A 17,784-nucleotide genomic window follows, 5' to 3' on the forward strand; every position below is an offset into this window, starting at 1 on the left:
TGGAACAATGCTTTGACCGATGCCAGGAGTATGGGATTTCCCTCAACCCCGACAAATGCATCTTTGGGGTCTCTTCTGGAGTCCTGTTGGGCCACATTGTCTCTGCACAAGGGATATCAATAGACCCTGCAAAGATTGAAAAGATCGCAGCTCTGGCAGCACCCACCAACCTCAAACAGTTGAGGGGATTCCTAGGCCATGTGGGTTACTACAGAAGGTTCATAGCCCATTTTGCAACAAAGGCAACTTCCTTGCACAAGCTTCTGAGGAAAGATGCAGAGTTTACTTGGATGGAAGAATGTGACAAAGCCTTCCACACTCTGAAGCAGTGTCTGATAGAGGTACCCATTCTGCAACCTCCTGATTGGACGAAAGAGTTCCATGTACACACTGATGCATAAATTGAAGGCTTAGATGCTGTCCTCTGCCAAAAGGGTTCCTCAAAGTTGGATCAACTAATCTATTACGCAAGCCGAAAAGTCACTGATAGGGAACGGAACTATACAGTGACAGAGCTGGAGTGCTTGGCAATGGTGTTTGCCTTAGAGAAGTTTCGCCATTACCTCTTATCCACCCACTTTAAATTTTATGTGGATCATGAGGCCCTGTCCTTCCTGATGAACAAAGCAGATGTGAAAGTACGAATGATGAGATGGCTCCTTTTATTCCAGGAGTTCGACTTTGAGGTGATTACTAAGCCCGGTCGTTCCCATGTTCTGGCTGATCATCTGTCGCGTATCCCACAAACAGCAGACAAGGAGCAGGATGATCCAGACCTCCCTGATGCTTCCCTATTCTTGGTAGAAACTATAACTCCCTGGTATGTAGACATTGCCAATCTGCTGGCAACCCAACAGTATCCTCCTGGTATTTCTAGTCGGGAAAGGAAGAAGCTTATGCTAGAATCAGCCCCCTACACCCTGCTAGGTGGCGCACTGTACAAGAATGGCAAGGATGAAGTGCTCAGAAGATGTGTTGTAGGAAATGAGATTGGGATTGTCTTGAAGGCTTGCCATGACGAGCCATGTGGAGGTCAATTTGCAGGAGAAGCTACAGCCAGGAAGGCTCTACTAGCAGGATATTGGTGGCCTACCATTCATAAGGATGCCTATGATTACTGTAAAAGATGTGATGCTTGTCAAAGAATGGGGAAACCCACCAAGACAAGTGCCATGCCACTGCAACCTATCCTTTCGTTGAAGCCGTTTGAGAAGTGGGGCATCGACTTCGTAGGTCCGATCGATCCTCCTACCAGAAGGAAACAGAACCGATACATCCTCGTATGTACGGATTATGTCACAAAGTGGTGTGAAGCTAAAGCCCTAAAGCAGGACGATGGTAACAGTGTGGCCCTGTTCATGTACGAGAATATCATCACCCGTTTTGGCAGTCCCTTAGAGCTGGTAAGTGACAGAGGCACTCATTTTCTCAACAAAGTCATGGAAGAGTTGACAGAGTTGTATAAGATCCGCCATCGCAAGTGCACTCCTTATTACCCCAGAGCCAACGGCCAAGTCAAAGTCACTAATCGCATCCTCTGCTCGATTCTGACAAGAACAATCGCCGCACATCGTCGTGATTGGGACGATCGACTTACAGAGGCCCTCTGGGCGTATAGAACCTCCCATAAAGCAATAACAGGACATAAATCTTTCCAGCTGGTGTATGGTACAGAAGCTGTTTTTCCTGTTGAATTGGAACTACCCTTTTTGAGAGTGGCTATCAAAGAGCGTTTGGGGGACGATGATTCACTGCAACGCCGTCTCTTGCACCTGGAATGTTTGGAAGAAATTCGTAGGATGGCTCTACAGTGCATGGAAGCCACGCAAGCTCGACGCAAGGCTTACCATGATAGCTTTATCAAGCATAAGGAGTTCAAAGAAGGTGATTTGGTCCTAGCCTATGATTCACGATTTGGCAAGTTTCCTGGTAAGCTCCAACAACGGTGGATGGGCCCCTATAAGGTACTTGCCATCAACCCTAATGGTTCTGTCCAAGTGCAGACCGTTGATGCCTCTGATGATCCCTTTCTGATCAATGGATATCGCCTGAAGAAGTACTTCCCTCCTTGGGGATCTTGACAATTACGGACACTTGATCCTTTCCCTCGTTGGCGCGGCACTGTAATTCTTATGATGCTACTTCTGATAATTGTTCTTCAATCATTTCTGATGAAGTGGACGCCACCCTCTGTCCCCTCAAACTCCCCTTCCAGCCTTGATCTCTTATCCTCTATTTTCCACCAGCATCAGTGGCGAGGTTGGTTCTGACGAATGGTAGTTCTACTATTCCCTTGCTCAATTTGAAAAAAAAAAAAAAAAAACATATCGGTCATGGGAGAAAAGGACTTAGGTCCCTGTCATGTCGACTTATTCTTCGAGAAAAGGTGGAAACACCCTCGGGAATAGGGGAAAACAAGAAAAAGAAGAAAAAAAAGAACAAACAAACAAACAAATCTGTTATGAGAGAAAAGGAAGCAATTCCCTGTCATAGCAGGCCTTGTTCCAAGAAAAGGTGGTAAACACCCTTGGGCGAGAAGCTGGCTGTGGAAAAGGTGGTAACACCCAGCAGTCCAGAAAGTGGATTCATCAATTGATATCTCCAGGATCCAATTCTGAAGCTGCCTCCCTTGGTACGCTGTGTCCTGGGTCTCTTTGCAAAGTGACTACCTGTCCTCTAGCAGATGACATGTTCCTGTCCAATACAACGTTCGGTTTGATGGCTACCTCCCTGGGTACGCCTCTTCAACAACTGACGATGCGATCTTCATCGACAAACAATAGAGTGACGTGAGCTTTCATCCTAACCGGATGGGGAAGTGAGTATGGGTTGCCCCCCTGTATCTATCAACAGAGAGTGAGACAAAGGGTGGGGCGAGAGACCAGTCTTTTCCCTTCAAATCAAATGAGAGGTGAGAAGTGTGAATGAAGTGTTACACGTACGGGATGGGCCTCTCAATGCACAAAGCACAATTTGTTTCTGTGCACTGCACCATAAGGCTCCCTGGCCTTCCTTCTTGTACTGTATGCCGGCACAGGGCGTGATGCACAGCTGCACCATCAAATGCGCACAAGGCATACAACCTTTGCACAAGTGACTTTGAGGATTACATCAACGGGTTTTAGGAAAAGGCTGCCCTCTTGTATCTATCAACAGAGAGTGAGACAGAGGGTGGGATGAGTGTGACTGGAGTTTCTTCAATCAAATGCCGAGAGGTAAGATTGAGGGACGTTACGACACTTGGAGGCAGGTATGTTCCCCGTTTCCCTGTGCACCCATGGGATGGGTCTTTGCCATCATCACAAGACACATCACCTTATTCTGTACACTGCACTGTAAGGCTCCCTTGCCTTCCTTCTTGCACCTATCCGAGACGGGTTGGACGCACTACTGCACCATCAACTGTGCACCCTGGCATACCCCTTCTGCATCATTCATCCTTATCGATTCCTTAACCAGGTATGAGATATGGGTTTGAATCCTTCTTCCTCGAGTGATATTAGTCATGGGGCAAGTGACTATTCTTTCATTTCATTCGAGTGACTATGAGTTGAGTGCAATATCCCTCATCATCGACGAATTTCCTGCGATTCCTTCCATCAGCTACCTCCCTGGGTACTGCCGCATGGTCCCTCCCATGACGAACGTGTGCCGAGAAGATGCCTTGGTCCCTCCAGCGCCGACAACCACACTGGACGTGCCGTCGACACTCAACCTTGATTCTTGACGAAATGGGCCAAGTTTTTCTAACCCTACACCTTCTGTTTCTTCGTAACGCTCATGTTTTAAGTGTGGGGACGTTAGTGGATGGTCTATGGCATGGTCCTAGGTCCCTATTGCTCGGTTAACCCTATCCGTTAAGGTCTTAAGTGTGGGGACGCGTCCCTGCGCGTCTACATTGCATACCCTTCTGCATATGCCTTAACCTGCTCATGCATGTATGCCATGACTTGCTTTTACCCTGCTGAGGATCCCTTTCCATCCACCCGGTTATGTTCCACCCACCCTTGGGGCTGTTCCCTTACAGTTTTCCTTTGTTCCTTGATTCTGAGGTCCTGCCATGTGAATGCACCCTACGTTCACCAAAGTCCCAATCCCACCTAATGGCCCTCTTCCTCCCTTTGCGTTGACCATTTTTCCTTTTTACCTACCCCTGTTCCGGTGTACGGTTTTTGAGTTATTAATTTTTGAAGCATTTTGTGCAATTTAGCCGGTTTTCCATGTGAACGCGCTTTTCTTGCTTCGGAACCATGCTCTGCTGTCATAGCCCTGCCAACCACTTTTCCCCTGACATTTTTCCTTTTTACCCCGAATCATTTTGCTACACGGTTTGTCCATTATTAATTTTCCGATTTTTTTTACACATTTTTCGTGCGTATTTTTGACATTTTTCCATGTAAACCTGCCCTGTTTGCATCGGAATTCCAATTTGATTTGACAGCTGTGTTCTCCATGTCTTTCCCTATCTTTTTCCTTTTTCCTCCACCATTTTTCAACTTTTGGATTTTTTATTATTAATTTTTAAATGTGTTTTCGGGAGTATTTTTGGAGTTTTTCACATGTGAACCCCTTCTATTTCCACCGAAACTGCGTTTTAACATGATAACCCTGTGCCACTCCTTCCTACGGACATTTTTCCTTCTTACTGCATGTCATTCCGGTGAACGGTTTGTCCGATATTAATTTTCGATCCCATTTTCAGGGTTGTTTTTTGGGTTTTTCCCATGTGAACACGTCTTATCTCCGTCGGAATTATGTTTTGATGTGATAGGATTGTCGGGCACATCTTTTTGCACAGTTTTCCTTTTTTCTCCACCTCATTTCGATGCACGGATTTTTTGACATTAATTTTTAATTGCATTTTTTAGTTCGTTTTTTGTGGTTTTTGCACGTGACCGCCCTTTACCCTTCCCGAACCCTCTGTCGTCTATTTTCCCTGTCTTCCGCCTATCGCCCTGCCCACTTTTTGTTTTTATGCTATTTCGTTTTGATATCCGGATTGGGAGTTATTAATTTTTCTTTATTTTTACGTGTACTCGCGCGCCCGTTTTGCGCGTGCTTTTTTGATTTTACGTGTCTCCACGTGCCCCGGTCGTGTCCGCATGACCCGTACCGTCATCCCAGTGTCATTTCAATCCCGTCACGGCAAATTTTTTTACCCCGTCCCGCGCACGTGCGCAGGACGGGGGTACGCATCCCTTTCTTTGGGCACCCCTTACCCTACCCTACCCTCTCCCACCCCTACCGTTTCCTTGGGCACCCCCCACTCCCCTTGGGCCCTTGCCCATCCACCCTTTCCCCCCTTGGGCCCCTGCCCACCCACCCTGCCCACCCCTTCCCCCCAACCACCCTGCCCACCCCTTTCCCCCAACCACCTGACCCCTTTCCCCAACCACCTCTCTTTCCCTCCTCTCCCCTTCCTGCGTGCCTCCCTTCCATCTTCTCCTCCTCCCTCCCCTTCTCCCTCCATCTTCTCCTCCTCCCTCCCCTTCTCCCTCCATCTCCTTCCTCCTCCCTCTCATCTCCTTTTCCCTCCATCTTCTCTTCCTCCCTCCTCTTCCCCTCCCTCCCCCGCCCTCCTGCCCCTCTTTTGCCGCCCAGCGCTTCGTCTCCTCTCGCAGCAGCGCCTCCGTCTCCTCCCACAGCGCCTGCCGCCGCCGCCTTCCTCCGCTCCTCTCCCTCCCCATCCTCCTTTCCCTTCTCTTCCCTCTTCTCCCTCCCCTCCATTTTCTTTTCCTCCCTCCTTCTCCTCCTCCCTCCCGTCTACTGCCGTCGCCTGGGACTCCCTCCCTTGTCTACCGCCTGCCGCGCCGACGCCGCCTGGTTGCAGCCCGCTGCCGCCTGCGAAACGCGCCCCGCCGCCTGCAGCGTGGACCGCGCCGCCGGAAGCTGCCGTCCGTCGCCTCTGGGACCGCCAACGCCACCTCCTCCTCCTCTAACCGCCGCCCCAACCACCCGACCCCCACCACCTCCTCTAACCACCTCCTCCACTAACCATACTCAGGTTAGTCACTAACCTTGGTTAGTTAATCACTAACCTTAGTTAATTCTAATTAACTTAACATTAGTTCTCTCTAACTTAACTCTAGTTACCCACTAATTTACTAACCCTAGTTAGTTGTAACTAACCCTAGTTACCATCCCCCTAACCCTAACTAGAACCCTAACCCTAACCCTAACCCTAACCTAGTTACCTAACCCTAACCCTAACCCTAACCTAGTTACCTAACCCTAACCCTAACCCACCTTAGGTTATCTAACCCCCTTTAGGTTAGTTTCTACTAACTGGACTTAACTGACTTATCTAACCTGACTAACCTAACTTGACTTGACTTCCTGTGACTAACATGACTTACCCAGACTAACCAGACTTAACTGACTTACTTCTAACTGACTTATCTGATTAACATGATTTATGTGATTTAATTAATTTCTAAATTAATTTTCCCATCAAAATAATTCAGAAAAATTTCTAAAAATTCCCTTTGCTTTTTGCCAGTTTTTGGGAGTTTGTCCGCTGGAAATTACCCACCCTAAGATTTTTGAACATTACATATTTCCTAATTTTATCCCTAAATTGCCAATAAATGTAGAAAATTCATTTAAAAATAGTAAAAAATTTCTAAAAAATTCTATTAAAAAATTCTAAAACATTCCAAAAAATTCCCCTCACCTCCCTTCATCATTTTCCATTTATTCCACCATAAATAATCACAACTTAACACAAATAAAATAATAATAATAATAATAATAATACAATCAACTAAAATAAAAATAAAAAACCAACACAAACCACATTAACACATCTGCTAAGGTGTTGTCTTTGTTGTTTCTTTAGTGGTATTTACTTTTCCTTTAGTGGATTCACTTCTTTTGGGGGACTCTTGCGTGCGCATTTCTGCATTACATACACACCCCTTCTAGGTATTTATTTTATGTGTTTTATTTATTTTCATTTCCCCCTTAATCACAAATTACTTGTTAACATGAACTTTTTATTCACCCACAGTTTCCACGTGCATTCGCGCTAAACATACACATACTTTTTAATTAAACTAAACCCGCCGTTCACTTAGCACGCGCTACGTGCGCTACAGAGGCACTTTAATTTTTAATTAAAATAAACCAGCCGTCACATGAGCACGCGCTGGCAAAAAAATGCTCCATATCACCTTAATTTGTAATCAATAAACTTGCATTTAGAGAACCAGTCGGGAATCGAAGTCCGGGATTCGAATTAATGCACTGCTTTACCTAATAATTGGTACTTTAATTTATAATAAGGAACCGCCGTTTTCTTGCTAAGGTTTATCATCTAATAAAAATTCACCCATTCTTAATAATTTATTAAAATCAACCCTTCATTCAATACTTCCCCCTCACTGCACTTAATTCCCTTTTTAATGAACCGTTTCGTGGGATGGGTATGCGCAGTCATTAGAGTTATTTTCCATGGTCGAGTCTTGGTTTATCACCGATGTAGTCTTGGTATGTGTCGGATATGGTATTGTTTTGGTTTACTGTCTTTGTTACGGTTACGGGTACGGTATGCAGTTTTTTTATTTTCTTGCCTGATACGGGGTTCAGGGTATTTGTCTGATGCATCGCATGAAGCTTTCGGTCGCATATGTCTCAAGGTCATGTCGAATTTTTTCTAGGATGTGGTTTGCTTGGGGTTAGTTGGTCGAGTCATGTTTTCTTGTTTGGTTATTCTCTTATCCTTGGTTTTTGTCTTTGCTTTGCAGGCATTCTCCTTGATTGTCTGTGTTTGTGGTGTGTGTGTAACCATCTGAATGGCGCCTTCTCATGCTCCTCCCCCTATCTAGTACGTCCTACTAGTTAGTAGGGATTACTCTTCCCTACTTACTTTTGAGCCCCTCACGAAGGCGGGCCTTGCTGCTTTTGTGGCTACTTCTTTTCCACTGCTTCTAGAGGATCCGTCGTTATGTGATGAGTTCCTGGCCTCTTACAGCAAGAAGACAGGCGTAGTCCAGGGCATTTCTATGACTTTGACACCTCGAGGCTTAGGGAAGGCTCTGTCTTTACCCTTCAAAGGTGAACCTTTTGTGACCACTCGTAAGCTCTTCTCTAATGAAGAGATTCTAAAGCTGTTGCAAAAGCAGACAAGGGAAATCCTCGATGTTAAGAAGGTGATAAACTCTTCAGGAGTTTCCTTTTCTATGATCACTGATCCCGTATGGAAGACGATCTGTCAGTTTCTTCACGACAGATTTATGCCTGCCAAAACGCCATCCCACTACTTGTCCAAAGAGCTTTTCACAGCTTCTAGGATGGTATTGAAAGGAGTTGCTATTGATTGGAGCACTTACCTCCTCACTAAAATGGATCAGCATTTCGTTAAAGTCACCAGGGGTAATGTTACCAATGTCACATATGGATCATATTTGTCTGCCTTCTTGACCTATTCAGGTTTACAGAAGACTATGCCTCCACCACCTCCATCAGATCCAGTACCTCCTCCTCCACCTTCAAATGAGTCAGACCCTATTGACATAGAGGATGATGATTCTCCACCTCCCTTGGTCATACAGCGCAAACGCTTGAAGAGGGTAGCGGATAAAGCTCCTTCCGTACTACCTTCAGTGCCTATCCCTGCTACTTCTGGCAGTGAACTCCCTAGGTATCTCACTTGCAATAACCTGTTCAGAGCACATCGCGAAGGATCATTGGACATCTCAGTTCCCTCCCTGAACAATCTAGTTTCAGGAGATGCCATTCCTTTCCTCTGCAAGGATATTCAAAGTTCCATTGAGTTGTCAGTGACAGCCTGTGTTCAACAGCTGTACACGTCCTTTTATGAAGAACTCATGCAGTCTAAGGACCAATTGCATAAGGCAACATCTGAGTTAACTTCTGCTAAGGATACCCTAGCAGATTTATTTAAGCAAATGGAACAACAAACCCAACTGGTTGCCACCCAAAGCTATGAGATTTCTTTTTTGAAGACCCAGTTACTCGAGGCTCAATCCCAGGTTATTAGCCTTTCAGAGGAGAAGGAGAGGATGTCCAGTGAAGCGAAGGAATTCCAAGCTATCTTTGATGACAAACTTTCAACTTTACAGACTGCTAATGACATAGTGGCATTCCAAGCCTCCCAAATCAAGCAATTGCAAGATCAACTTGCAAAGTCCCGCTCTGTTCCTCCAAGCCCTAATGTTCCTTTGATTCCTTCTCTTTCACAGCAGGACTTGGCTGCTCTTCAAAGACAAGCTACTTTGTGCCCTCTATTTCAAGATAAAGTGGAAAGGTTGCAGTCCAGAATGGACTTGTTATGGTCTACATTTGAGCAGTTTCAGGAATATGTCTTACCAGACCATTCTTTCTTTGTCCACTACCACTTACAGAAGTTGGTCTTCTATATGAAGCTTTCCACGATGGATTTACCTTTTTCAGAGGATGGCTGGAGTGGGGCTTGGTCTGCTGAGTTGTTGACAGAGGTAGTTAGAATGGTCTTTGAAGATTCTGTCATGCCAGATACCATGTTGATGTCATACATGTATCTAGGAGGAGACTTGTTAATTCCAGATGAGGTGGATATGGCATGGTATGTGGGGGATGTGGTCTTACAGGCTGTTTTGTATGTCAATCATTTGGAGTTGCGCATAGCTGACATGTTTCAGAGTTATTCCTCCAAAGTGGCTGATTGTCATGATAATTCGTGGCATCCCATGATTGATTCGGTGGTCCTAAATCAAAGACAAAACACAGCTTCTACCTTTGCCCAGAGTACTAATCAACTGAGGATGGATCTCTTAACCTATCTTTCAAAACATAATCCATTTGATGCTCCCTTCTTTGATGCCTATCATAGACGATCTCTCTTGGGACCTTCTGTTCCTACCCTCCTCTATTACCAACAAATGGCTCACCGCTATGCTATATATTTTTCCCTTTGTCAATCTAATTCCACTATTATTTTACCCCTTCTTTTCCAACCTTCATCTTTCCCTCAAATTCCCATTTTTACATACTGTTCCTTTATTGAGAATAGGGTATTTTCCCCTTCTCCACCCTGTCCTTCTCCATCCATTAATGTACCCTCCACATTTCCTATTTATCGGTTAACACCGTTCCTTAGTGATTCCCTCCAAATTTCTGCCACTCCTTCTTTAACCTTTTCTTCCTTTTATGATTTTTCCTATCCCTTCCTACATCCACTTTCCCTTATTCCACTACCCTCTCCTAACACTTCCATATCTCAACCACCTCAGTTGGTTAGTGACTGTGACGGGTTTGATAATCAGATTTCCAGAAGAAGGGGATGGAGTTCGGATGATTGCCTTACATGACCACAGATTAATTGGCCAGCAATTCTAGGAGAATGGATAGCTTCCAGTCAAGCTTATCAAAACTATCTTCATTTTGCCCAGCAGTATTCACAGTTTGCAGATCCTTCAGTGAGATTAATTGCTCACTTTGCTTGGTACCTGGCGTATATGCATAGGTACTCTCATAATGATTCCAAGCCTATTCCAAAGTTTTGCATGAATGTCAATGTAAGCATTGATTCCCAACAACTGGACATATTGTATTTTCATGCCCTTTGTTTGCCTAGCAGATACTTGGTCCTGTTGGAAAGGATGTGCTGTCTCCAATTTTTTCAAAATCCTCCTAAAAACTTTGTAGATGAATCCTTATCTATGGATCGTTTCCGACAACATCAATCTTTTAAGAGGGATCATCTTCATTGATACCTTTCCAATGTATGATGGAAGCTTTCTAATGAAAAACTCTCTTTTTGAAGGAGTCATTCAGATGGTTGTGTTGTGTATTAGTGTTTGTGTTGTGAGTTCATTTATGACAAACTAGCGTGGTGGTTTCCTATTGGATTTCGTGTACGAGCTACGTTTTGGAGAATTGTGGTGTTGGGGTCGTGGTTGCAGAGTTGAAGTTGATGCTGATAAAGAAGAAGCAAATTTTTATATCCTTTACAAATTTGTTGTGATTTTTAGTTTGATAAGCGGTGTTAATGTATAAAGGATTTTCCTTTCTTTGTATTTTTATATCAAAACCAGGTTATAAGTTGGGGTCATGGTGGATGGATTATTTTTGAGAAGATATTGAAGATCAAAGTTGAGATTTTCCCTGAACTTGTATTCCCTTTTTCCTGGGTCGCGAGGACGCTTCCTTATTAAGTGTGGGGATATATTGAGTGTTGAAATGACTTGTTTTTTTGGCTGATTTTTGTTGTTTTTGAGAGCTGAATGGTTGATTTTATGAGATGATTGATTGATTTGGAAGTGGTTTGAGAGTGTTTTGGATGATATTGATTGTGTTTTGGAAGTTCATGATGTTTATTGGTGGTTCTGTGATGTTCTGATAGATTCTGATTGGTTCTGTATACCTTCTGTTTTGCTCTGTTTTGGTCTGTTTTGTTCTGATTGTCTTCTGTAAGGAAGGATGGAGTATTGATTGATGAAGATTGAGATATTGTGAAAGTTTATTGAATGGTTTGTGAGAGTTTGGCATGGTTTGAGAGTAAGTTATGTGGTTTGATGATCTTCTGTAACCTTCTGTAGGTCTTCTGTAGAGCCTCTGTCTCTGTTCTGTTCTGTACTGTAGCTGTTCTGGTACTGTTCTGTAGACTGTTCTGTATGCTTCTGTAAGTGTTCTGTGGAATGTATGTGTGACTTTGGGAAAGTTTTCTAGCCTTGGAAAGAGGTGAATACAAGTGCAAAAGAGCTGGAGGAAGTGGAAGAAGTAGCTGCTAAAGACTCAAGTGAAGACTAGAGTGAAGTGACAGTAGTGAGCTATGAAAGGACACTGTAGTGGCTCTGGTGACCCTTCATATCAAACATACCTCTTGGGAGGGGTATCCACGACCTAAGAAGGATTATTGAGAGTAATTTTGAGAGATTGTAGTAAGGATATGATGTATTATTGATTGAGAGAGAGAGAGAGAGTCAGAGATAGCCAATTCTACTGAAACAGAGTGATTGTATATGAGAGATTAAGAGAGAAGAATATGAAGATATTGAAGATGAAGACTATGTGATGTATTTCCATTCAAAGATGGTGTATTCCTTTTCTTTCTTTGTTCTATTGATGGATTTTGTGAAGATATTGAAGAATATGGTTGATTCTATTAAAAACCGTGGGAGATCTACATGATGCTGCATGAAGATTTGTTGTGCCTGGTGTTCTTTTCTTCGTTGTGATCATATGAAACATGATAAACAAGCTTGTTGATGTTACAAGATAGATTTTCTTGCAAGAGAATTCCCTTTTCTTTGGTGTTCCTCTCGGGGCTCCAGCTTGGAACATTACTCAAAGTGGACACAAGATTTTCATATGGATCCTTGTTTACACTTGCAAGCAGTACGGCTATTGCTTCATCTTCCTCAATATTCTTTTTAAGAGATGCAAGTTGAGTTTTTAAACTCTTAAACTTATTAATGTGTATGGTCATAGAAGCACTGTCTTTGATATCCAGTTTATAAAACTGCATGAGAAGTTTTACCTTTGAATTCTTTGCTTGAGTACCAAACATTTTATCAAGTTCCTCCCAGGCGGTTTTAGCATTTCTAATACCAGATATATGATGTAACATATCATCACTTAATCCCCAAGCAATGATGCCTAGTGCCTTATTATTCATCTTTTTCCATTCTTTGGATTTGAACTGGTCTTCTTCAACGAACCCGTCTTCATCATCTTCCTTCTTGTTATCTGCATCATCTTCAAACAAGTCCCATAAGTCCTTTCGCATTAGGTGGTACATGGTCTTTTCCTTCCAGGCATGGAAGCCTTCTCCATTGAACTTTGCTATTTGCTCAAGTTCTACCATGTTGAGCAGCTCCAATTAACTAAGAAAAGACCAGCAAGGGGGATTTGTGAAGTGTCACAAGGAGGTTAGTGTCAAGTGACACTAGTTGAGTATCAATAGATACTATTCTTGAGCTTAGTATTGAATGTCGGTGCTTGATCTTCTTCTTGCTTGTTGATTTGAAGTGTTAATCTTGCTGGGAACTGAGTTCAAACTCAGATAAGAGTGGCAGTGTGTGCCCTCAGTTGAAAGGAATGAGAAATTGAAGGAAAAATGAGCTTGCACCTTGATGGCTATGGCTTCTTGGATTAGGGTTTTGACCCAGGCCTGGTTTTTTCCAGATATCTAGAGCTAGAGTTGATCATTTTGGAAACTTTTTTTATGGAAATGTAGCTTACTCCATGCGCTCTACAAGAGCACCATGATAATCGTCAAGATCGGGTACTACAGTCCGCGTGCAGATCAGCGAAACGTAACCAGGCGTAGATATGGCAGCAATGTCAAATTTCAGCAATGCCAGACTTGTAGGTATCCAATGTCAGGCTTAGATGTGATATGCAGAAGCTCTTGAGTAGAAGAACAATCCTCCTGAAGAAAGCACACTGAAATATTTCCTGGTTTGAGAGATATGAGAGCTCAAAGTGAGGTACATCCTACAGGCCACAAACTGGGGCTATGGCAACAACTAACAATAGTGACAATGCTGAGGTCCAGATAGACAAATCTCATGGATTTATGTGATACAGGGAAGCTTTGTGAGGTGGAGAACAACTTTCTAGAAGGAAGCTCAGAGAGATTTGGTATGTGGAGTGAGATACATGAGCTTCAAGATGACAGGGTGCTGCTGGCTATGGCTGCCACAAGGTCCAACTGAGATTTGAAGTTGAAACTGAAGATATGAGCTGAATATTGGCTGGTTAGAGATCACCAGAGATGAAGGGAGACTAGAGATTCAGAGTGTGAGCTGTGCCATGCCCAACTGGGCTCTGATACCATGTTAAATGATGTGGATCTAGGACATGACTCAAGCTATGGTGGATCAAAGATGTAAGCCAAGTTCATAATGACATGGACAAGTAGAGACAAACTATTACACAAGTGGATTAGGTTCCAAGATAGATTAGCTTGGACTCATAAACACAATCTTGTGTAGAATCGACAATGATAGACACTTAACTGAAAGTACAAAGCATCATGATATTGTGTTCATTTCATACAATGCTTTATAGGCTTTGAGTTGTTCCACTCTCCTCACTGTGCATATGGGATTCAGGACAGCTCCTCTTGGAGCATACATCATTTGTCTATTTCTCAATATGCAAAGCTCGACCTCTCTGCCCATAAGGCATAGTCCCATTCCGTTCCCCTAAAACAACATAAATCGGGATCCTAGAAAACCTGAAATCTAGGTTAGCACTCTTGCTGTTCATTTCCTTCGAGAAGAGCTCCTTGCTATCCATTTTGTTTGAGAAAAGTTCCGGGCCAACTGGAACCAACCATTTGTAGGACAGACCCATGGCCACATCCACCGCACTTTCCTCAAGGTTTTTTTAGTTCCCGGCCAACTGGGACCAGCCATTCATAGGACAGACCCATGGCCACATCCACCGCACTTTCCTCAAGGTTTTTTAGTTGTCTAATTACCTACCGCATTTAGTTGGACAAGCATAAAGCAGCTTCCTTAATTAGCCAGTTAGACACCAATTTCGTTACGTAATCTTAGCACTTGACATAGAAAAAAAGTGTCAAACAAGTTCCTTTTCAACAAGTTATCTTATTATCTTTGGAATACATCCATATAATCCAGCCCATAGGCTAATCCATAATTTGCCCAAAGGCAATCCATAATCTGCCCGAAGGCTATCCAGTAATTCACACGGATTACTAATCCAAGATTCCGCCCGTAGACTAGCATGCGAGCCTTGAGATCCAATCCGGAGTCACGTTGGCCTCTTGTGCAGGGCCTGGAAGGCAAGGGATTTACGGCCAGAGCCCCCCTGGCACCCAAGCATCCTCCTGCTCCAAGTAGCGCTCAACGAAGAGACCTCTCGTGCGGCAGGTTCGATCCACGTTCCTGGTGTGACTAACAACCCCCTTGGTTAGGGTCATGCAGATAGTCGGGGGTAACTGATGCTGCCTCTCCCTTCCAGCCTTCAACCTGAAGCATTAACTAACTTTCCATCTTTTAGTTCCTTGAGCAAACAATGCAAACAATGCTCCTAAATTGTTACAAGCACAATTGATCCAGTGGTCGTTTATTTGGCTAACTACTAAGGAGTGAATCCTTATCTCCGAATGCGTCCAACATTCGATCTGGGATCAATTGCAACTTGGCAAGATCCCCCAAGGGTTTGTTTGTTCACCCTTTTTTCCTTGGGTTGGAGCCATACCCTGTCAACCCAAATTAATCATTTACCTTCGGTTTCATAAGTTCAATCGTGAATCATGGTGACCATGTCGCTCTAACTTGATTGATCCTTTATTTACCAGGCAAAACGTTGTCGTGCTGCTGCGCATCCGAGTCGTATACACCTCCATTTCTTTTGTTGTGCATTTGTGTTATTTTCTGCGTGTGATTCATTGTGTGTGTGATGCATTATGATAATCCGCATCCAATGTATATATTCCGTTAGTGCATGTATATGATTTTGTTTGGATGCATGATGTGTGTGTGTTAGAAAAATATGAAAAACTGATGCCAAAGGACATTATCAAGCTGATAATTTCAATGATGATCTCTAAGAAAAGTGCAGGGAATTATGGAATCAAAGGAAGGTTTATGGAAGCGATCATCTAAGTTCAAAGGTTCCCATGACATAGAGTTGAAGGAAGTCTCTCAAAAGCTGCTTAAGCGAGCAAAGCGCTAGCGAAGCACCGAGGGAGTATTTTGCCATCCAATCTTCAAGGCCGAAGTCAAAGTTTATGCGCAGATTATTCATTGTAAAGCTAACTGACGAAGGGGCAATGCATGACTTCAAAGATAAACCTCAAATCACACATTCGAGAGATGGATGCACTTCACTATTTGTGTTTTACTCATTCATAAGAAGGGGAAACTAAATTGGGGAATTTGAACCGCTTTTGGAGGGTAAAAGCAAGAGAAAAGCAGGCTGTTTTGGGGGACAAGGAAGGACGACATGAAAAAAAAATCACAAGGGAATCAGTATTTTTGGGCTTGGATATGTCATTGGCCTCAGGGATTCAGCGGGAAAAAACCTATCAGGCCTGCCGGCTAATTTATGGAAAAAAAAAAGGGGACTAAATTTGAAACGGCCTCTCGCCGCAAGCCATCTCGGTATCAGTGCGAAGTTGCAATTGCTCAAAGAATAGTACTTGCACTATAATGCGAAGGGGAGGACGCTCATTTTGAGCTGCATGAGTACAAGCTTCAAGTAAAAGCTTTTGGCAATCCATTATGCGGCATAGTTGTTCTCACTCCTCTTCTCTGATCCAGGGATGTGCCTTTTCAGTATCAAAAGCACTTAGTTAGTGCAAAACTTGCTTTTGATGTGCTGGTGCAGGCTCATGGATTGGGAAAAGACATGGGTCAGGTAACTCACCTTTAGGTAAATGTCGATGGCTCTGTATAGACCATCATCACATATCCTTGCATAGTCTGGAAGTGCTGCTGCTAAAGACAGAAACTTGGCTGGCTTCAAGTTAACATCTTGGGCAACTTCTGCAAGATAACCATCTATCAGCCTTGCTACCATCATTACTGGAGTGAGTGAAGGGGAGCTTATCAGAGGTCCCTCGTCTACTGAGCTTGGTGAAGAAGCAATCCCGGCAGATTGATCTAACAAGAGGAAGTGATCCAAGATCCTTTGAGTACAATCTGTGTCATAAAGTGTGTCAATACTGTAGGATAAATTCGGAAAAAGCATGTCCTCCAAGCTGACTTGTTCTAGCTGCAAGCCAATCCTCCTCTCTAGATTACTCTTGCAGCCCACGCTTGTGTTAAGCATCATAGCAATCCGAAGAAAACTAGAAAGAAAGTTGGTTGGCACCACATTTTTTGTACACAGGCAGGAGGCTTTCAATAGTCTCTAGAATGAGTTTTTGATCAGTGGTTGATGTACCTCCACACTGCATGTGGCCTCGGCTACCTTGTGGAGCAGCCTGAAGTTTATTTGGATCCAAAAGATATTTCTTTCTAAAGTGCATGAGAGCACCTGCAATGCTTTCAGGGCCCATACCACGAGCTTTCACAACTACAATAAGCCGTTTGTAGAGAGCCAGGCCCAAAATGGCAACGTCTTCATATCACTAGTCTGATTGCGATTTTTTGGGCTTTGCTCCTGTACTAATTCCATTCCAAAGTAAGCTTTCCCCTGAAAATGCTAGAGATGCTTGTGTCGTCAACATGATTGCTTGCGGAATCCATGACTAATACCTCGACATCCCTATTAAGAGACGCATTTTTTTCCATTTATGCCCTGGACATTTGCACTAGAAGATGTAAAACCCTTCCTTATGTTCATCTCGTCTTTGGGAGCATCAAGGTGAGGTAGGGTGCTGTCAGAGGCACATGGGCGTGCTCTCCCTGTGCTGATCGACAAGAGGTGAAATAGATCTTGGCATATGATCTGATTGCAAAGTAGAAATTCTGTTGGCTTCTAGCCCTACTATTTAGCATATTCTGTTGCTGTGAACCCATTATGCACTGCTAAGGACAGAACCTCAGCTCGAACTGCCGCATCAACAAAGATATGCAGGTGTAAGTTATGCCCTTGATCTAGTTGACTTGCCAACAGTGTTCATGACTAAGCATGGTGCTATTACAAATTGATGTGAACAGAGTACTAATTGGTTAAGCAAACAAAAGCTCGTTTCTCTTTCGCTGGTTGTTCACAGAGTTATGTATCCAGCCGCATGGGTGGGATATCAGAGGGGTATTTTCATCAACAGGTTCAGCATCCACAACTAGTTGAGTATCTTCAGGTGTTGCCTCAACAACATCATTTTCTGAATGAGCAGTATCAGCTGCATCTGATCTA

The 17,784-nt window shown here is 43.6% G+C and overlaps 1 pseudogene; it reads right to left on the reverse strand.

Moving 5' to 3' along the window:
* Positions 1 to 16,045: 16,045 nt before the first annotated feature.
* On the reverse strand, positions 16,046 to 17,152 carry LOC148009865 (BTB/POZ domain-containing protein At1g30440 pseudogene; annotated as a pseudogene).
* Between the last annotated feature and the right edge of the window lie 632 nt (positions 17,153 to 17,784).

The sequence above is a fragment of the Lygodium microphyllum genome, chromosome 30 (genome assembly GCF_053477565.2).
Source record: "Lygodium microphyllum isolate KBCC chromosome 30, Lygodium_microphyllum_v1.1.10, whole genome shotgun sequence".
In the NCBI taxonomy this organism is placed as follows: Eukaryota; Viridiplantae; Streptophyta; class Polypodiopsida; order Schizaeales; family Lygodiaceae; genus Lygodium; species Lygodium microphyllum.